Here is a 22,576-nt window from a genome sequence, read left to right on the forward strand (position 1 = left end):
CACATGGGCTCAGGAACACTTCAGAAAACTAATCACTAAATACAGGTTGTCGCTACATCTGTAAGTGCAAGTTAAAGCTCTGCTATGCAAAGCGAAAGCCATTTATCAACAACATCCAGAAACGCCACCGGCTTCTCTGGGCCCGAGATCATCTAAGATGGACGGATGCAAAGTGGAAAAGTGTTCTGTGGTCTGAGAAATCCACATTTAAAAATGTTTGGGGAATATTCGACATCGTGTCATCTGGACCAAAGGGGAAGCGAACCATCCAGACTGTTATCGACGCAAAGTTCAAAAGCCAGCATCTGTGATGGTATGGGGGTGCATTAGTGCCCAACACATGGGTAACTTACACATCTGTGAAGGCACTATTAATGCTGAAAGGTACATACAGGTTTTGGAACAACATATGCTAACATCTTAGTGCTGTTTTTTTCATGGACGCCCCTGCTTATTTCAGCAAGACAATGCTAAGCCACATTCAGCACGTGTTACAACAGCGTAGCTTCGTAAAAAAAAAAAGAGTGCGGGTACTTTCCTGGCCCGCCTGCAGTCCAGACCTGTCTGCCATCGAAAATGTGGGGGGCATTATGAAGCGTAAAATATGACAGCGGAGACCCCGGACTGTTGAACGACTGAAGCTGTACATAAAACAAGAATGGGAAAGAATTCCACTTTCAAAGCTTCAACAATTAGTTTTCTCAGTTCCCAAACGTTTATTGAATGTTGTTAAAAGAAAAGGTGATGTAACACAGTGGTAAAAATGCCCTTTCCCAACTACTTTTGCACGTGTTGCAGCCATGAAATTCTAAGTTAATTATTATTTGCAAAAAAATAAATAAAGTTTATGAGTTTGAATATCAAATATCTTGTCTTTGTAGTGCATTCAATTCAATATGGGTTGAAAGGATTTGCAAATCATTGTATTTCATTTATATTTACATTTAAAACAATTTCCCAACTCATATGGAAACGGGGTATATATATATATATATATATATATATATATATATATATATATATATATATATACATATATATTTATGTATATATATGCGCATGTAAAGTGAGTGTATATATATACATAAATGTGAATGTATAAATATATATTCTATAAATATATATACATGTGTACATATTATATTAACATCATGGATATATGATTAATATAATTTGATATTAGGAGTATGTGAAAGTTCGACTTCTACCTTGTTTACTTCTGTGATGACCTTAAAGTTTTCTAATCAATCAGAAATATCAAACAACTAAAATGCGTCAAACATTGAGAAGTGTGGAGTGTTTTGCATTTTTACCATCATACATTGTAATTGATTCAAATGGGTGTTTTTTATTTTTTTAGGGTGAATGGATATATTTGTATAATATCCACAAAGTTCAGCGACCATGATCCATGACGTTTTGTTTTAGTTGGACTCTGTATTTTTTTATAATTTGTCTGCACCATGACTAAGGAAGGTTGTTTGCATTGGGTCATATAAGTAAATTTGGCACTTATGTTTGTTCATTTCACAGTTAATGGTCATTGACCTTAAAAATGGCCTTGCAATGACCTGGCATCTTGTCCTGGGTGAATATTGCCTTTTGCCAGAATGCAGCTTGGATAGGCTCCAGCCACCCTTGCGACCCAGAGAAGGATAAGCGGTAGAAATGGATGGATGACCTGAAAAACCCTTTTTGTTTACTATATGGTGAGAAAACGGCATTATTTATGTTGAGTGCAATCTCTGCGGGAAAAATTAATTTTTAATCTTTTGACGTCTCATGAGCCAATTAGTAGTTTGGACACCCCTGATCTAAACAAATGGAACCAATATGCCTAAACGCGTTAGGGATGGAATTTGTAGTCAAAATGTAACACAACTTCTTCAAGTTTTTTTTTGCACACTTTCTTGTGTCATATCCAGCTTACTTTTCATTCACCAAACCACTAAGAAAACATGTTTATATGAAACATAAGCATATAGCATGTATACAACAATTACTATAAAATCAACATAGCATTAGTATTACTATTTTACACAAAGGTATTATTGTATTTATTTTGTGAACTTTGCTCTGTTGCCACATGTTCGTGTCATTGGACTATAAAATCTAATGTGCTGCTGTTTCTACAGTGATGGATTTTACTGTGATATATTTGTGTAAAGGTCCAAATTAATTTACTTCTACTCATTGTTAGTGTCCCCTCCAAACTTGTTTCTTGTTTGTGTGCAGCATGATAAGACATCTTATTATTTAAAATTATATTACAGACATACATGTATTAAATAATCATACACTGGTATTAACACAAATTAAATATTCACTAATATGCCACACACCAGCAACCCGAGATTAGAAGACAAATATTCTCACAAAATTTTATTGTCAACAGAAGTAACAAAAAGAGTACCTATTGCAGTTGTACTTGGTGTAAAGACTTTGCTGCCGGACATTAAATCTCAGGCAAAGCAATCATTTTATTGTGCTTCGCCAATTGGTGGGAATGATATAGAGAAACTATTAGTGTTCCTATATAACTACATGTGTGGGTCAAAATAAGAGAAAAAAAACACTGTTGTTATGCTGCAAATGTACTATTTCTCTGTCAATAAACAACTGGAGACACTCAAAAATAATTAATGAGAATAATAATTACTTAAATAATTATTGAAATATTACGTAATGAAATGCACTTTTACATTAAATATATTCTAGACACATTTGTGTATTCCAATCATAATTTATTAATTACTAATTTTTTTCACACATTTATGTATTTAATTCAAATTACGTTTGTATAACTGATCAAATAGATGCAATTTGTGTATTTAATTCCAATCATAATAAATGATACATTCATTAACACATGTTTGTATTTAATTCACATTATAATTCAATATTTAATGAAACATTTAGTAAAGGTGTGTATATAGTTTCAATTATAATTTCTGAAACATTTAATAACGCATTCATGTATTTAATACAAATTATAATTGAGCAATTAATGAAACTAAGTACATTTGTGTATTTATTACAAATTATAATCAAATTATAATGACACATTTATTAACGCATGTATTTATTTAATTGAAATTATAATTAATTTTACAATGACCCATTTAGTTACATTTGTGTATTTAATTCCAATTATAGTTCATTGATGACACATTTATGTATTTTATTTATTCATCCATCTATTTTCGAACGTTTGTCATTCTCAGGGTGTTTAAATCAAATAATAATTAATTAAAATATGACATATTTAGGTACATTTGTGTACCTAGTGACACATGTAATAACACATGTATGTACTTACTTCATATTATAGTTAAATAATGACACATTTAATAACACATGTATGTACTTACTTCAAATTATAGTTAAATAATGACATATTTTGGTACATGTGTGTATTTCATTCCAACTATAATTAAATAATGACACATTTAATACCACATTTGTGTAATAATTCAAATTATAATCAATTAAATAATGATGCATAAGTATTTAAATATGTATTTGTTTAATTATTATTGTCCCATTTCACACTGCATGCAGTAAATATCTGGTTTGTGACCATTAAAACATTACCACAGACCGCTAGTATAACACTATTACAGTATTCTACTATAATTACCCCAGGTCTTGCAACATATTATGCAAGAGGGCGTTGTCTATAATGTCAACAGAAGCTCAGGCAACGACAATACATACTTGTCACACCAGGTGCAGATTGCATACATTTACGACTCAACCTAGCAGCTCCACTGTGAAGCCGGAAGTCATTTTCTACCTGTACAGGTGACTCCTTTTGATCTTCGAGCTATAATTCCTCATTTCCCTGAGACACTGCTGAAATGTCTCCAATCAAAGATCTGGTGCTCGTTTACGAGGCTCCCAACGGAGCAGGCTTCTTTTCTAGCGGGGACGCCGTCACCGGATGCGTTTCTTTCACTTTGACTAAAGACACCAAAGTGAAGAGCTTCAAGGTGAAGGTCAAAGGAGAAGCGCACGTGCACTGGAGAGAAACTGTTGGCGATGACAGAAAATCCTACACCTCTCACAGGAAATACTTCAAGGACAAGGAATATTTAATTGAAAAGAATGATAAAGGTAAGTCCAAAATGCTAGTTTTGGCTTTTGGTTTACGTATCATGTTTTTTTACCTACTCGTTAATATTTCTTTCTTTCAGACAAGTTACTTCATCTTCCTTGCTCCTATTTGATCCTTCTTCTTCTTCATGTCTATTACTGACACGTCATTCACACCAGAACTTGACCCCTGTGAAGTCGTTACAGACTAAAAAAATAACACTGCATTCATTTGTGCTTTAAAATGTTTGTCCTACTCTTACAGCTGTCATGTTATGAATGTGTTATTATTCATAACTATCCTCCCCAACTTGTCTCTGCTTATTTGTGCTACATTTGTGCTGTTTGGTGCTTCAATTTATTTATTTTTTTGTATAACTACTTTAGTTTTTGTGTTATTGATGTGTTATTTTTCATAAACAACCGCCCCAACTTGTCAAAATCCTCCAAAGTCTGTCTCCATTCGTTTGTGCTGAAAAAATTGTTTGTCTAATGACAGTATTATAATGTTGATGTTATTGATGTGTCAAACTTGTCAAAATCTCCCCAAGCTGGTCTCCATTTGTCTGTGCTACATTTGTGCTGGTTTGTACTGCAAAACATGTTTGTCTAACTTTTATAGTTGTCATGTTATGGATGTGTTATTATGCATATCCAGCCCCCGCAACTTGTTTTGCTTATTTGTGCTACATTTGTGCTGGTTGTTGCTGCAATTTTTTGTATTATTTTTATTATAGTTTTTGTGTTACTGACGTGTTATTTTTTCATTAAAAAAAATGCCCCAACTTGTCAAAATCCCCCCAAGTCTGTCTTCTTTCGTTTGTGCTGGTTTGTGCTGCAAAAAACGTTTGTCTAACGACAATATTACACTTTTGATGTTATTGATGTGTTATAATTCATAACCCCCCCCCCCCCAACTTGTCAGAATCCCCCCAAACTTGTCTTCATTTGTTTGTGCTACATTTGTGCTAGGTTATGCCGCAAAACATGATATATATATATATATATATATATATATATATATATATATATATACCGAGCGTGATGATGTCACGTTATCGATGGGAAAATGCATTTTTAGACAATATGAATAGTCACAGAGAGTAACAAGTGGTAAAAAATGGGTTAGAAAGGACATATTTAAAAAAAATATATATATATATTTATATATATATATATATATATATATATATACTTTCTTTATTATTATTATTATTTATTTTTTTTAACTTGGGACTTCCCGCTGGCTGGCTTTGGACCCTGGCTGGTCGGAGTTTGGGAACATGTTTGTCTTACTCGTATAGTTGTCATGTTATGGATGTGTTATTATGCATAGCCCCCCCCACAATTTGTGCTTCATTTGTGCTGGTTGGTGCTGCAATTTTGTTATCGGTGGCCGTTTTGGGTTAAAAAAGATTGGCCGGGGGCCGGGCTGTACACACATTTATATATATTTTTATATACATATTTATATATGTATATATATGTATATATTCCGAGCGTGATGATGTCACGTTATCGATGGGAAAATACATTTTTAGAAAATATGATTAGTCACAGAGAGTAACAAGTGGTAGAAAAATGATTAGAAAGGACATATTTAAAAAAAAAATATATATATATATACTTTATTTATTATTATTTATTTTTTTATTTTTTTTACTTGGGACTTCCCGCTGGCTGGCTTTGGACCCTGGCGGGCCGGAGTTTGGGAACCCCTGGTCTAGCTATTACAGTTTTTAAATTACTGACGTTTTATTTTTCATAAACCACCCTCCCAGCTTGTCAAAATACCCCCAAGCTTGTCTCCATTCGTTTGTGTTACATCTGTGCTATTATGTGCTGCAAACATGTTTTTCTTACTCTTTTAGTTTTCATGTTATGGATGTGTTATTATTCATAACATATTTAGAGACACTGACTGTCCCCCTTACATGCCTAACCCTTAATAAACACCTAGTATTCTCTACAGTTGAGTAAATAAACTTGTTTTTTTTTTATTATTCTTTTTGCAGGCACAGAAATTTCCAAAGGTGATCATTCCTATAAATTCACGCTTAAAATCCCAGAGGGGTGAGTTGTTAGTTAGTCTCTGTTGTTTGACTTTTGCAAATGTTCACATTTTCCAAACTCCTCTGCACCTCCAGGGACTGGCCATCAGCCTTCAGTGGGTACAGCGGAAAGATTGTTTACACTCTCGAAGCGTGGATCTCCAGGAGCTGGCATATGCCTACATATGTGCAAAAATAACTCAAATTTGCTGCAAAGTACTTTCCACAGCCTGACCAAACCATGGTAATACAACATCTGTACGTGTCAAGATTATACTTACGGATGGACGATAGTTATCAGACCAATATTAATGGTAATGACGTCACACAGACAAATCCGATGGCATCAAAAAATAACTCATAGAACTGTTTAAAACTGAGGTGTTAAAGTCCTTTTCACTGAGGGCCACGGTGCAGTTTTGTTTGGCCCCAGAGGGCCTCCTCTAACAGTAAATACTATTATTACACAACTTTTTAATGCATTTTATTAGAAGATTTTTTTAAACAAAAATATTTAAAAAATGGTAAGTTGCAATAATTTTACCTCAAAATTTAGTGTATATTACTGGAAATGGAAATTCAGTACTGCTGTTTTTATGATTAAAAAAAGGCAGCTCAGTTGCCAGAATTTTACTGTAAAATTTACATTTGTTTTTTTACTATAAATAAAAAGAACTGCAATTTTACAGACAAAAAAAAATGTTGGCACCTGAACTGCCAGTTTGTTTGTTTGTTGTTGTTTTTTTGTTTTTTTTACTGCAAATCAACAATTGTAGATTTTTCGGTGTATTACTGTAAATGCCAAAACTGCACCAGTTTATGACGGTAAAAAAAGTACTGTTTTTTCAATTAGAGAAAAATGCTGTAAAAAACACAGTAAATTTCACAATTTTATCATGAAATTTATTTCTACTTTTACATTGCACAATTTGATGGATAGCTTGCTTTGAAATAATAATTATTATTGGTATGTATTTCTCTTTAAAAAATGGTTTGAATGTTTGATAATATATCTTTGCATAATTAGACAATATTTAAGTTAACATAATTTGCGATTACATGGAGTACATCTATTTGTTTTCTACCAAAATAGAAAGAAAGAATACATTTAGTAAGAAAAGTTAGAGTATTTTATTGATAAATATTTCCAGGCTTTTGAGGGACAAATAAAATGAAGTGGCGGGCCACATCAGCCCCGCAGGTCTTATGTTTGACATCTGTGCTTTAAAGACCTACTGAAACCCACTACTACCCACCACCCAGTCTGATAGTTTATATATGGGTGATGAAATATTAACATTGCAACACATGCCAATACAGCCTTTTTAGTTTTCTAAATTACAATTTAAAATTTCCCGGGAGTTTTGTCTTCGAAACGTCATGTAATGATGACGTGTATGCAAGACGTCACGGGTTTTTAGGAAGTATGAACGCTGCACACACACAGGTAAATGTCGTTTGCTTTAACGGCATAATTATACAGTTTTTTGGACATCTGTGTTGCTGAATCTTTTGCAATGTGTTCAATTAATATTGGAGACGTCACAGTAGAAAGATGGAGTTGGGAAGCTTTAGCTTTTAGCCACACAAACACACGGTGATTTATTGTTTAAAATTCCTGGAGGTGTAACTTTCCTACGGATTAGAGCGCGGTCAAAAGAACATGAAACACGACGGAATGTCAACCAGCAGGTTTCGGTGAGAAAATTGTGGTTAAAAAGTCGCTTCTAACCGGAGAAAAGCTGAGCTTGTGCCGTCCGTAGCTGCCGTCCACTCCCCTGAGACGCGGCACATCAAGACACCCGTGGAGACACCCTTCCGACTATCAGGTACTATTAAGCTCACTAAAACACTAGCAACACAATAGAAAGATAAGGGATATCCCAGAATTAACCTAGTAAATGTGTCTAAAAACATCGGAATCCTTCCCAATGCAATCACATTTTTTTTTTTTTTTTACTTTTTTTTTTTCTAGTCCGTCGCTATCAATATCCTCAAACACAAATCTTTCATCCTCGCTCAAATTAATGGGGAAATTGTCGTTTTCTCGGTCCGAATAGCACTTTTTGTAGGAGGCTCCCATTAAAAACAATGTAAAAATGTGAGGAGCCATCAACATGTGACGTCATCGTCTGCGACTTCCAGTAGAGGCAGGGCTTTTCTCCTAGCACCGAAAGTTGCGAACTTTATCATGGATGTTCTCTACTAAATCCTTTCAGCAAAAATATGGCAATATCGCAAAATGATCAAGTATGACACATAGAATGGACCTGCTATCCTTGTTTAAATAGGAAAATCTCATTTCAGTAGGCCTTTAAAAGAATAAAAAAATGCTTCAGTGAGGCGAGATTACCTCTAGTGTACTGTAGATTGGTTAGGGTGAACAAATCAAGAGCTCATACCTCGTAGGCACACATAAAATTTGTCTGAGCTACCAGAGAGCTCACAGTGTAAACAAACATAGCATCATTACTGATTCGTGAACGAGATGTTAGCCCTACTACAGCAGAGATGTCATATTTGTTCATCCTGTAGCGAGTTTACATTATTCACCAACGATACTTTAGTGGTTTTTAGAGAGTTCCCGTTGGACGGGTTTTCACGGACACATTTCCAGTGTGTGTGTTGTTGCATTAGTAAGTCACAGATGTGTACATACTGCTCCGTTGTTATTTTAAACAAACTTCTTAATGCCATTAAAACATTAGTGCCACATTTTGACCCTGCGCCTTCGACTACTGTCTTTAAAGGCATCCTTCACTCACGGACCTTTAGGGTTTTTTTAGAGAGTTACTCCACAATCCTATGTACGAGTCTCCTACTTCCAGGTGGGCACAAATTAGAGTTAAAGTAGACATCAGAGACCTATTAAATCTTGAAATCTTTACCGCAATACATTCTTTGATAAATGGTGTTTTTTACAGCATTTGTGTACTGCATGTCACGTGTCTATTGTTATGCACATGTCACATTTGGATGAAAAATAATGCTTTATCATATATCTTTTTGTATCCAACATTGATACAAAAATTGTAAGTCAGAAAAGACAAAATTCAAAACATTAAAAAAATAAAAAATAAAAAAAAGATTTGGTTATAAGCATCGGTTTGGAGAAGTAGGAAGTTATCGGTATTAGCTTGAAGACATATTGAGCATCTCCTAATCTTTTTGAAAATGTCTTATTTGCCTGATGTTGCATTGTTTACAAACTAAATTGGGTCAGGATTATACATCTTTAAATTTTTACCTTTTTTTTTTTTTTTTTAAGTGTCCTCAAACTGATTCAGTTGTCAAAGGGGACGTCCAAATGTCTGCTACTGTTGACAAGAAATCTTGCTCTCCATGTAAAATGTACCAATGACGCTCCTGTATTCACATCTTTGTATACACTCATCTTTGTATACACTCAGTGACCAATTCATTAGATACACCAGGACAAGCTTCAATGTATATATATATATATATATATATCTTCCTGTTTGAGCTGCCAACCTACCGTGGTAGAGGAGTTTGCGTGTCACAATGATCCTAGGAGCTACGGGTGCAGCTATCGATTATTTTGGTAATCGAGTAATGTTGATTAGTTTGTTCGATTATTCGACTTATCGGATAAAACACACTTTATAGCCTCAATGCCTTTATCTGGGAAAATAATGATCAATCAATCAATCAATCAATGTTTATTTATATAGCCCCAAATCACAAATGTCTCAAAGGACTGCACAAATCATTACGACTACAACATCCTCGGAAGAACCCACAAAAGGGCAAGGAAAACTCACACCCAGTGGGCAGGGAGAATTCACATCCAGTGGGACGCCAGTGATACATGAATAACAATTGGAAAAGAAACTCAACACAGATCATGGCACCCACACCCCACACCACCATGCTACTGTGCCTCCTATTGCATTAGCTATGGGAAAAACCATGTCTGTAAATTAAAGTTCCAGCTGTCTGGACTTTATCGAATGTTTTTACTGTAGTGACACATACTAACCGATTATTTGAGGCAACAAAATGTAAATCATAACTTTTTCTAAAATTGGTACGTTGTGTAAATGGTAAATAAAAACAGAATACAATGATTTGCAAATTCTTTTCACATTCTTTTCAATTGTATAGACTGCAAAGACAAGATACTTAATGTTCGAACTGGAAAACTTTTATAGTTATTTTTTGCAAATATTAACTCATTTGGAATTTGATGTCTGCAAGTAGTTTCAAAAAGGCTGGCAAAAGTGGCAAAAAGACTGAGAAAGTTGAGGAATGCTCATCAAACACTTACTGTATTTGGAACATCCCACAGGTGAACAAGCTAAATGGGAACAGGTGGGTGCCATGATTGGGTAGAAAAGCAGCTTCCATGAAATGTCACCAATTTGTGAACAAATGCGTGGGCAAATTATCGAACAGTTTAAGAAGAACATTTCTCAATGAGTTATTGCAAGTAATTTAGGAATTTTACCATTTACGGTCCGTAATATCATCAAAAGTTTCAGAGAATCTGGAGAAATCACATAAGCGATGATATTACGGACCTTCGATCCCTCAGGTGGTACTGCATCAAAAAGCGACAGTGTGTAAAGGATATCACCATATGGGCGCAGGAATACTTCAGAAAACCACTGTAAGTAACTGCAGAGCGAAAGCCATTTATCAACAACACACAGAAATGCCGCCGATTTCGCTGGGCCCAAGCTCATCCATGATGGACTGATGCAAAATGGAAAAATGTTCTGTTGTCTGTAGGGATGATACTCGAAACCGGTTTTCCCGGTTGTTCAATAAGATCACTATAGTAAAGAAAAAGAGTTGGTTCTTTATTCGAATCCGTCCCGACCAGAAATGCTCCGTGAGACATCACAAGAAACGACGTCTTGTAGCTCAGTCATTAGGCGCAGATAGCGAAAGCAGGAAAACAACGGACGGGAAAAAGCGCTCCAAGGTGTAATAAAGTTCAAAACAAAAGACATAATCCGATGAATAACTTTACTGAGAGATTTGAGCAGGGTACAACCACATGACCAACACTACATAGCAACCAGGCTAGCAACGCACCTTCTTTACGGCAGCTGTCGCAACGTTCTAAAAGCAACCGCAGCACATTAAATATATACAACATATCCCCCTTTTTTAACTTTTGTTTTTCTTTCCTTGTAAACAAAGCAAAATCACAGTGCATATGTGTTGTCAGTCTAATTATAAATAATGCAGACGAGGCGTGTTGGCTGAGTTCTTGACGTTTACTGCCGGGTAACGACATGCAACAACACTTTTTGGGGCTACTGCGCATGCTCGTCACTCCCGTTTCATGCTGGGTAGTGTAGTTGTTGTATTCCCTAACTCAGGGGTAGGGAACCTATGGATCTAGAGCCAGATGTGGCTCTTTAAATGACTGCATTTGGCTCCCAGATAAATCTTAGCTAACATTGCTTAACACGATAAATAATGATTAATTCCGCTGGTAATCACAATGTTAAATATAACGTTCAAAATATAAAACATTCTCATGTATTTTAATCCATCCATCCGTTTTGTACAGCCCCTGTTCAAAAAATAACAATGTTATTAAAAAGAATATGAGACTTATTATACTCTAAAAATGTTGGTCTTACTGAAAAAAAGCTCGTATTTAGTTGTATTCAGTGTTAAAAAAAATATTATATGGCTCTCACGGAAATACATTTTAAAATATTTGGCTTTCATGGCTCTCTCAGCCAAAAAAGTTCCCGACCCCTGCCCTAGCTCATAAAGAAATAACGTTAACTCAATAAAGTGTATTTCTTTTTTTAGCTTTAACTTTTCATATTTTAGCATTGTAACCACATTTGCAAACAACTTTTCTCTTCATAGAATTTTCTTTCAATAAAGAAATAAAGTGCAAAAATGTCAAAGCATCATAACAAACAGTTATGTCAAATAGTAGCAGAAGTGCACTTTTTGGAGAGCTGTATTATTTTCAGTTTTCTGCCCAAGGGACTGATTTTATTTAACACTATATTATTATTTATACACCTATAGTGATCACAGAGACAGGTTGTTTTTGTGTTACTGTATATATTTGTTTTTCTGAAAAATCCGACTTAATATACTTTGGGTAACAACAGTCAATATTTATTTATTTAATTTTATTTTTTTAGGGGGTAACAGTCAATATTTATTAGATTTTATTTTTTTATATAATAAAAGTGAGCTTTTGTTAAACCAAATATTGTTTTTTTTTTTCCATATACAACAATCTATCTGGACTCGATAAGAGAATCGATGAGGAATCGGTTCAATAGGAGGATTCGATAATAGGCTCGAACTCGATAATTTCTTATCAAACATCATTCCTAGTTGTCTGACGAGTCCACATTTTAAAAAGTTTTTGGAAACTGTTTACATTGTGTTCTCCGGAACACAGAGGAAAAGAACCATCCGGACTGTTGTAGGCGCAAAGTTCAAAAGGCAGCATTTGTGATGGTATAGGGGTGTATTAGTGCCCAAGGCATGGGTAACTTACACATCGGTGAAGGTATCATTATTGCTGAAAGGTACACACAGGTTTTGGAGTAAAATATGTTGCCATCCAAGCAACGTTATAACTGACGCCGCTGCTTATTTCAGCAAGTCACTGGTTTTGGGTTTTGTGGAATGACTCAACATTCCAATTCGTTTTATTGTATCTACCAAAAAAAGCATATCCTAATATTGATTATTTTTGTTTAACAGGTGAAACGCTGATCGTAACTGCTCACATAAGCAACATGTCTTCTAAAAACGTTGCTCCCAAAGTCAGCATACAGGAGAAGATACGTTACCACGCCATTGGCAAGTCAAAATACAGCGACCTCAGTGTGTGCAAAGTGGTCGGCAACACCATCATGCCAAACTCTGTGGAAAATGTCTCCTGCCAGTTGAGGGTCCCTGAAAAGTCCCACACTGTACACAACTGTGACATTATCTCCGTCCACTACTATGTTAAGGTGTGTTGTGTTTTTGTCTTCACATTAAGCTACGTTCATCCAGTCAGGGAACTTCACGATACAATATGTGATACACGATAACACAATAGTACCTCAACTTACGAGCACAATTGGCTCCATGACCCAGCTCTTAACTCAACACACTTGTACCTCAAATCAACCTGGCCCATTGAAATCAAAACACCACATTTTTCCCAAACCTTTTAAAGAATATAAACCTTTTAGACAATAAATATTGTAAAAAAAAAAAAAAACATACAATGCAACAGAATGTACTATGAACAACTACAATGTAATTATATTGCACATCATTTATTTTGCAGACTTGACTTCGAAGACATCTTCTTTGAGTTTATTCTCGGTCAAACACCCCATCAGCAGTTTCTCCATATTTTCATGAACAAATGTCTGTGTTTTTAGCTACTATTTTAACAACCTTTGTTGGCGTTAGACTCATTCTGCTTCACTATCGTGCGGACTCGCAGTGAGACGCTCAAATTGCTGGGTAATGTTTTTGATTATTTATTTCTTTAGGTCAATGAATACAAACCACTTCTTCTTAGCACTGTCCTTCACATTCACTTTCATGGTTGGAAAAAAAAAGTCATGGCCATCTCTAATACCTAATGTATTAAGAATTGCGTAGATTTCCTATGAAACACGTAAATTTGTTCACAAAATACTAAAAAAATATGCAGGCGTAATTCATTGGGAGAATCTTATTTGCTATGCCAACTACCATATTTTACAGACTATAAGCCACTACTTTTTACAAAGATTTGAATCCTGCAGCTCATACATAATTTTTCTTCGCTAACGGCCATCATGTGTTATATTAAAGCAAACGTATATGGTAGTAACACCAACACAGAGATTGAAAATATGTTATGGCGCCATCTTTTGGACACGTTTGCTCACTGCATTTAATTTTTTCACACCTTCAACCAAAAGCAGTAATGCGATTCCGTTTACGAGTTATCCTTAGCGGTTCTATTCGTATGGATTTTTCATTCATCGCTCCAAGCGACATTTGTAAGTTTAACAATATAACTCCGACAATAGTCGTGTTTTCATGCACATTTGTGATTACATCACGTGTTATTTTAATGTAATCAAGCCTCATTAGCATTAGGTAATATGCTAACACATTTCAAGAGTCTGTGTTAGCATTATTAACAGACAATGGCATTTTTTTTGTATTGTTTCAGTTTCATAAATTCCTCAGTAAATTCACCAAGATGTCACTGTGTAATTATAAAGTCTGTTTAGCTGATTGGAGAGCTGGATTCTGCACCTACTGCGTTGTGACAATGATTTCTGTTTTGTTTGATCAGCTGTTTTACTGCCGTGTTACAGGCATACTTGCCAACCTTGAGACCTCCGATTTCAGGAGGTGGGGGGTTGGGGGCGTGGTCGGGAGTGGGGTGGAGGCGCGGTTGGGGGCATGGTTGGGGCAGGGGGCGTGGTTAAGAGGGGTGGAGTATAATTCACCAACTCGAGTATTTCATATATATACAGTATATATATATATATATATATATATATATATATATATTAGGGCTGGCCAACGATTAAAAATTTTAATCGAAGTTAATCGCACAATTTCTCTGATTAATCGTGATTAACTGTATTGTATACGCAAAGCCCAATAATGAATTCAAAAGTAGTGTGTAGTGCACCTTTATTGGAATATTCCCCCACATGAACAAAAGCGCCAAAACATTTGTTGTGCAAACACAATTTAAATCAGTCCTTGTTAAACAGTAGCAGTTAAATAGCATATTTTATGAAAATCAACTAAAAAAATGTAAATACAAACATTTAAGCTTATTACTACCACTGCCAGGGTATTTAAGTTATCCGGTTTGTTATGGAAAATAAATATAATCTACATACAAATCTCTGAGCCACAATCATAACATCCGAACAGGCAATTTCTGAGGTAACAGCAGAAAAAAAATTTTTTATCAGGGATCTTATGTTTAAAAAACCTATATTATAGGTAGTGGGCTGTTTTAGGGAATTTTTGATCAAATTATCCGTAGTAGCAATATTAATAATGTTATGTTTATTCTGCGTAGTGCACTTAAAATAATTATGACCATATCTAGGAATTGATATGATGGGAATTTTCCGATTGTTTGCTTGGTGCTTTGATAAACTGAACGCATATACATGGTACTATATTGTGATGTTATGAGCCAGGGAATAAAAGAACTACCCTACCCAGCATGCAACAGGAGTGACGAGCATGCGTGGTAGCCCGGTATAGGTTGTGTCGCCATGACGGCATCTTGTATGTTGTGATTTTCCTAAAGGAACTCTCCTGAAGGAATCAATAAAGTACTATCTATATGCACGCTCTGAAAGCAAACGTTAAGAACTCAGCCAACACGCCTCGTCTGCATTATTTATAAATATACAGACAACACATATACTGCGCTGCTTCACAGGCCGCTGGATGTAGCCGGCAAAGTATTCCCATGCTAGCTAGCCGGTCTAGCGAGCATGCGTCATTCAGTCCAAAACGGCCCGATCTATCCACATTCAGAATTGTCTGGCGGTCGTAAGTGATCCCAGAGTAACCACGCTGTAAGCCTGCCATGAAATTTGCAGAATTGTCCGGTATTTTTGCCAAATGTTCCATCTTTACCAAGAGCCCCTCGACGTCGAAGCCCGTCCGGGCGACGCCATCTTGTTAAGAAAAGGCGTTAACAAAATAAAAGCATGTAAACAACATAAGCAAATGTGCGATAAAATAATTGTCGACGTTAATAGATTGATGAGTTAACTCATAATTAATGCATTAATTTGCCCACCCCATATATATATATAAAATATAAAAGAAATAGTAGAATTTCCGACGGCACCTATCACATACACAGTGATAAAAACACAGTTGTTCTATTAACTGTACTGTGCTTGCTGGTTACAAAAAAAAACAACAACACTTACCTTTCACTATTTGAGTAACCTTTGTTCTGCCATTTGCCTACTGGCGAGCGATCTCCGAATCCGGGAACATATCCTTCACGGATTTGTTGTAGACATCTGCAAATGAGAACGGGATGTTGCTTCCAGCTATCACCATAGCCATCTTTGTCCCAGCATAAGTTACACCATCGGGTTTCCATTTTGCGAGGTGGCCCATAATACTGGGTTCTGAACGATGCTGCGCTGCGGACGTTTTGTGCTTCGCTGACCGTTCATGACTGAGTATATCCGTTCGGCCACCGTGTTCAAAGGAGAAGTCTGTTCTACAAAATTTACAGGCAACATACCCCTTCCCCTTCGAACTCTCCTTGATAAACTGAAATTCTTGTTTCCATTCGTTTTGGAACTTGCGAGTGTATTTCTTAATTTTGCTCGTCGACGGTGTAATATATTGGCTTGGAGTCAATAACCAGGCGAGGTATTGAAGTTACGTCTCTTTACTGTGGGCTTCAAAACAGACTCCCTAATGCATATGTTCCTTGACTGCACTTAAATGTAGAATATATTTATATTATTCATATATTATATATATAATATATTATATATATTATTTATTATTATCATTGTTTATTGTGAGCAAAATGTGGTGCTGAATTTCCCCCAGGGATCATTTTAGTACATTCTATTGTATTCTATGTACAGTAGATGGCAGTATTGTCCTGTTTAAGAGGGTCACAACATTGCTGAGTCAGGTCCGCATGGAGCTCGAGGGGGCGTGGCCTCCAGCTCCGCCTGAATTTCGGGAGAAAATTTGTCCCGGGAGGTTTTCGGGAGAGGGGCCGAATTTCGGGAGTCTCCCGGAAAATCCGGGAGGGTTAGAAAGTATGGTTACTGGACCGTAATGTAAACACTTTCAAAATGTTTCTGTGTAAATATCTCATTTTCCATGTATATATCTGCGGTTCATAGTCCGGTGCGGCAAATAAAATTACAAAAAATGTCTCTTCTAAAATTTTGTAGGGGCAGCTTATATACCAGCGCACTCTATAGTCCAGAAAATATGGTAATAGCTTTGATGCTGGCATAACAATTAGAGATAATAGAAAACAGTTTTTATCTCAAAACACTCTTAAGTTGAGGTACTAGTGTATTTGTTTCAAAATTATACAAACATTAAGAGAATAAACTGAGTTGAGAGTGGAATTACCATGCATTGAACTAGAACAGGGATGTCAAACTCCTTTTCATTGAGGGTCACACCGCTGTTATGGCTGCCATCAGAGGGCCACTTGTGACAGTGAATAATGTATGAATTTGCCTCTGGATTTCATTATCAATTATTTAAACTGTTCTAAGTAGACTGTCAAGTTTACAGTGAAACCTTTACATTTACAAAATATTACTGTGAAATATAGTGGGGTTTTTTTACAACATCCATCCCATCCATCCATGTTATACTGCTTGTCCCTTTTGGCGGGGCTGAAGCCTCATTTACAGTAAATATAAAAACGGTATCACTGTTTTGTTTTTTTACAGAAAAAACTGGCGGCTTGTTTGCCAGTTTTACTGTAAAATGTATACAGTTTTTTTTACAACATATTGTTCATGGAAAAACAGCACAAGTTCTTTTTTTATTCTGGCAACTTAGCCGCCAGTTTTTCTACCGTAAAAACAAATGCACCGTCTTTCCATTTACAGTAATACACCGTTAAAAACAACCGTAGATTTTACAGTCAAAAACATTTTAACGCAAAAAACACTAGTAGTTTTTTTTCCAATTTACCGTAATATGCTGTAAGTTTGTTGCAATATTGGATACTATTAAAGTTGAAGACGTATGCAATTTTAAGCAATACATTTATTTTTCTGACAAAATGTAAAAAAAAAATTACATTTAATGATAAAATATGAAGTACTTTATTTACACATCATTTCCAGGTGTTTGCGGGCCAGATAAAATGTCGCGGGCCAGATCTGGCCCCCTGGCCTTGAGTTTGACACCTGTGGTTCAAATTAACATGACTTTTATACTTGCCAAAGTTGCCCGGCTGTGATTTAGAGGCAAAATGCATACCATGACACGCTTCCATAATCATCCGTCTGAATCAAACTCTGCCACTGACTTTTTTTGTGTTTTTTTTATTTTAATTCCCAGGTATACTTGGACATTAAGTTCACCATCGACCCACAGGTGGCATTTCCACTGGTCATTGTTCCTGCTGGTGTGAGCGGTCAGACTGTTGGTCCCCACCCAGCTGGTGCGACCGGTGGGCCAAGCTCAAATGACTTTCCCGCCCCGGCTTTTTCCTACCCGACACCTGCGGCCCAAGGTCCTTACAGAAACTCGGCTCCAAATCAGATCCCATACGGGGCCTTTAGCACTGGCCACAATATCGCATACCCGCCGCAGTCGGTTCCTTCCTATGGCTTTTCTTCAGCGGTTTTCCCGCCTGCTGTAGTGCAGCCTCAAGCACCCTATGCTCCACCTATGTTTCAGCATGGGGAACAGCCTCCATCTTACATGGCTGTTTTTCCACCCCCCAATAGCAGCAAGTAAATTGGTGGGCTTTTAGAGGCATCTTTTTAAATGACTTCTTTTTTCCTGTTACACCAAACCTGGAAAATGATTTTGACTCTGGGGGGCCCAAATTTAGAAAGAAAATGTGTCCGGATTCCCGTATATCTGATTTTTAGTAACACTAATACAAAACCTCACAATAATGTCTGGTTGAATTCTAAAAGCGTTATGACAGACCGCCTTAAAAACAGAATGGAATTTAAAGTTTTTTTTACTGAATGAGACACCCAGAATGTACATAAAAATAAAGAATGTGGGATTTACAATATTAACTATGACCGATAAAACACTGAATGTCACAACCCGAATAGCACTCTGGAGTCTGGACACAGATGCAGGATTTCGGAAACAAGATATTTTTTCCGACAAGTGAAGGGGTCCAAAAAGGGAGAAACAAGACAGGTTATCAAAAACAGAACTAACAAAAATATCAATAAACTCAAAACGCTCCGGCTGCGAAGGGAAAAAAAAGTTGCTAAGAATACAATATGAAAAATACAACAAATAGCTCTCCAACGGAGCCAATGCTAGGAAGCTAATCTTACCTGACAAAAGGTTTACAAACAAATAATTGCCCGTGGGTCAAAAAGTACAAAACGTGGCAATGGTTGCAGACAAGACTGTGGCAAAGGAACGCTGGCGGTACTCACAAGAAGATACTAAACACTCTGGCACAGGACAAGAGGAGGACGAGACATTTATATACATGAGGAAGGGTGACACAGGTGGGCACAATCAGGCAATCAGGAGAGACCTCAGACCAGTGAAACAGGAGGAAGAGCAAGTGATCTGAAACGAGAGGGAGTTAAAGGGGAACATTATCACCAGACCTATGTAAGCGTCAATATATACATTGATGTTGCAGAAAAAAGACCATATATTTTTTTAACCGATTTCCGAACTCTTAATGGGTGAATTTTGGCGAATTAAACGCCTTTCCATTTATCGCTCTCAGAGTGATGACGTCAGAGCGTGACGTCACCTAGGTTGTCAACGCCATTTTCTCCACCACATCACACGCAGCCAGTCAAATCAGCTCTGTTATTTTCCGTTTTTTCGACTGTTTTCCGGTACTTTGGAGACATTATGCCTCGTCGGTGTGTTGTCGGAGGGTGTAACAACACGATCAGGGACGGATTCAAGTTGATTTACGTAGAATGTGCATTGATTAGCATGGCATGCTAATCGATGTTAACATGCTATTTAGGCTAGCTGTATGTACATATTGCAGCATTATGCCTTATTTGTAGCTATATTTACATCCAGCCTTTCTCTCCACCCACATTTAATTCCAAAAAAACACTTACCAATCTACGGATTTAAGTTGCTCCAGTGAGAAGAGATGCGAAAGTCTCTCATATGGTTTTTACCGGCGAGGCTACGACAGAGATGGCACAGAGATGGCAAGAATGTCTGGATATCCTGCGACACTCAAAGCAGATGCATTCCCAACGATAAAGTCAACGAAATCACAAAAGTGAGTGTTGTTGATTTTATTGACTTATGTGCTAATCAAACATATTTCGTCGCGGCATGACTGCCAGCTAATCGATGCTAACATGCTATTTAGGCTAGCTGTATGTACATTTGAAACTATATTTACAGCCAGCGTTTCCTTCCACCCACATTTAATGTGAAACAAACACTTACCAATCGACGGATTTAAGTTGCTCCAGTGTCAATGCGAAAGTCCTGATCGTTTGGTCTCCACATTTTACCGACGATGCTAAGGCAAACATGGCAGAATAGCGTCAATAGCTATTTGCTCAATAGCTTCAGTCTCTTCTTCAATTTCGTTTTCGCTATCTGCCTCCATACTCCAACCATCTGTTTCAATACATGCGTAATCTGTTGAATCGCTTAAACTGCTGAAATCCGAGTCTGAATCCGAGCTAATGTCGCTATATCTTGCTGTGGTAACTGCCACGTTGTTTGTATTGGCATCACTATGGACAGTGGCTTCGCAAATAGCGAAAATCAAGCACTTTAAAGCTTTTTTTAGGGATATTCCGGGACGGGTAAAATTTTTAAAAAAACTTTGAAAAATAAAATAAGCCACTGGGAACTGATTTTTATTGGTTTTAACCCTTCTGAAATTGTGATAATGTTCCCCTTTAACATTTCAAAATAAAACAGAAAATGACAAGACAACATGAAACCAGACAAAACCCAGACAAGACTTCACCCAGGTGTGACACTGAATATTTACAAGACGTAAACGTCAACCTCCCTCTAGATCGACATATCTAACCCACCTACAATCTGATACATCCCTAAGCTTAAGAACTTTGTTGTAAAAATCTCCTTCCATGTCTGTCCCTGACACCCGCATTTCAGGCTGGCCGCTCTGGAAATACTCTGTGGAAACGCTCCCCACCCACACTGTTTGGTGCCTTGTCTAAGCTGCTGTTACTTAAGCCCTGTCTACATTAAGCCGTATATTTTTTATTATTAACTATTTAGCCTAAGCATCGTTCCAGCCACACTAAACCATCGTTTAAGGTTCCCCTCCTTGGATAATTTTTTACACGGGTAAGTGCACCGTTTATTTCTTGAATCTAAGGCTCTTAGCTTTGTATTTACTCATTGACCGTTTACAAACTGAGTTCGGAGAAGAAGTGACGCCAGAAACACAGCGCCCCACACAGGAAGTGACGTCAGAAAAAACGCAACACAGTCAGCTTCATAACAAGCGGTTTCGTAACTCGTAACCACTGGAAAGATGGAGGCGAGTCATCCAGACATGGCCGTGTTTCTCTTCCCGTCTGTACAGACAATTGTGGAAATCATACATGAATACCTTAAGAGAAAGCGATTGCAGTTATTTGGGATACAACACATCTCAGACAGCATGAGAACTTTCTAATGTCCAGGTCAGCTGTGATTCTACTTACCGAAAAACGTTGTCCATTTGTTGAAGGAGAGACAACAAGAATGCGGGCTCCCACGGATGTGATAAAAAAAGGTAGCGTGTGCTTTGTATTACCTGGCCGTCGAGTGAAGACTACGGAAAACGGCAACTGCATTTGGACGGGCAAAGCAGACTGTATCAGTTATTGTCCGCCATGTATGTCGCGGACTCAATGTCAACGTCCAGAGTATATAAAGTCACCAAAAATGAATGGACAATGAAGGTGAAGGCAAAAGAGTGAGGAATGTCTTGAACGGATATCTAAATCCCTAGATTGGTTATTTTAAAATGTTCTTTGTCACATTGTTTACTTTCACACGTCCATTAAAGATTTTATTATCGTATGATGGCTCAGGTATTATTCACTACAATAGGGCCCCACAGCATACTAGATTCAAGTTAATTGAAATACAACAACACTGGATATTGTTCAGATAAGTTCAATGTAATTTAAGAAGTTGCACACAAAGCAACACTGGAGGTGACTATGACATGCGCCGGCGCACAGAGTGTGTTAAATTAAAGTTAAAGTAACAATGTGTGTGGACAAGAATAAGGTTAGGTGGGATTTAACCAGGATAAAAGAGACCTTATACTACAATACTAACTAGTATATCATGCAAAAGTGCAGATTCCAACCATTGAAATACTTTGTATAGTTCTAGACTTACGGTCATTTGAAAACATCACTGCACACCATAATGGCAGCGACAGTTTCCAACTTAAAGATCTAAAAAACTTATCTGGGAATGTCCGGCGGGCCAGATTTAATAGCTCAACTAGCCGCATGCAGCCCCCGGGCCGTAATTTGCCCAGGTCTGTGCTACACCCTTTTTATTAAGTTTTTAAAATAAATGTGTGCCTTGCCAAAGCGGGTGTATTGTATTTGTACAAATAAGTTATTGAATGCAATTATTGTGTACCATTTTAACCCCTAAAATACTTAAATTAAAATAACTTTTTGCAACAATAGTTTGTAAAACAAAGTCAAAGACAGAAGTAAACCTATTTGCATCAGATCTTCACAAGATATCCG

The 22,576-nt window shown here is 36.8% G+C and overlaps 1 pseudogene; it reads left to right on the forward strand.

The window, feature by feature from the left end:
- Nucleotides 1-3,388: 3,388 nt before the first annotated feature.
- Nucleotides 3,389-21,884, forward strand: LOC133556910 (arrestin domain-containing protein 3-like; annotated as a pseudogene).
- Nucleotides 21,885-22,576: the final 692 nt, after the last annotated feature.

This window comes from Nerophis ophidion, linkage group LG07, assembly GCF_033978795.1.
Source record: "Nerophis ophidion isolate RoL-2023_Sa linkage group LG07, RoL_Noph_v1.0, whole genome shotgun sequence".
Taxonomy (NCBI): domain Eukaryota; kingdom Metazoa; phylum Chordata; class Actinopteri; order Syngnathiformes; family Syngnathidae; genus Nerophis; species Nerophis ophidion.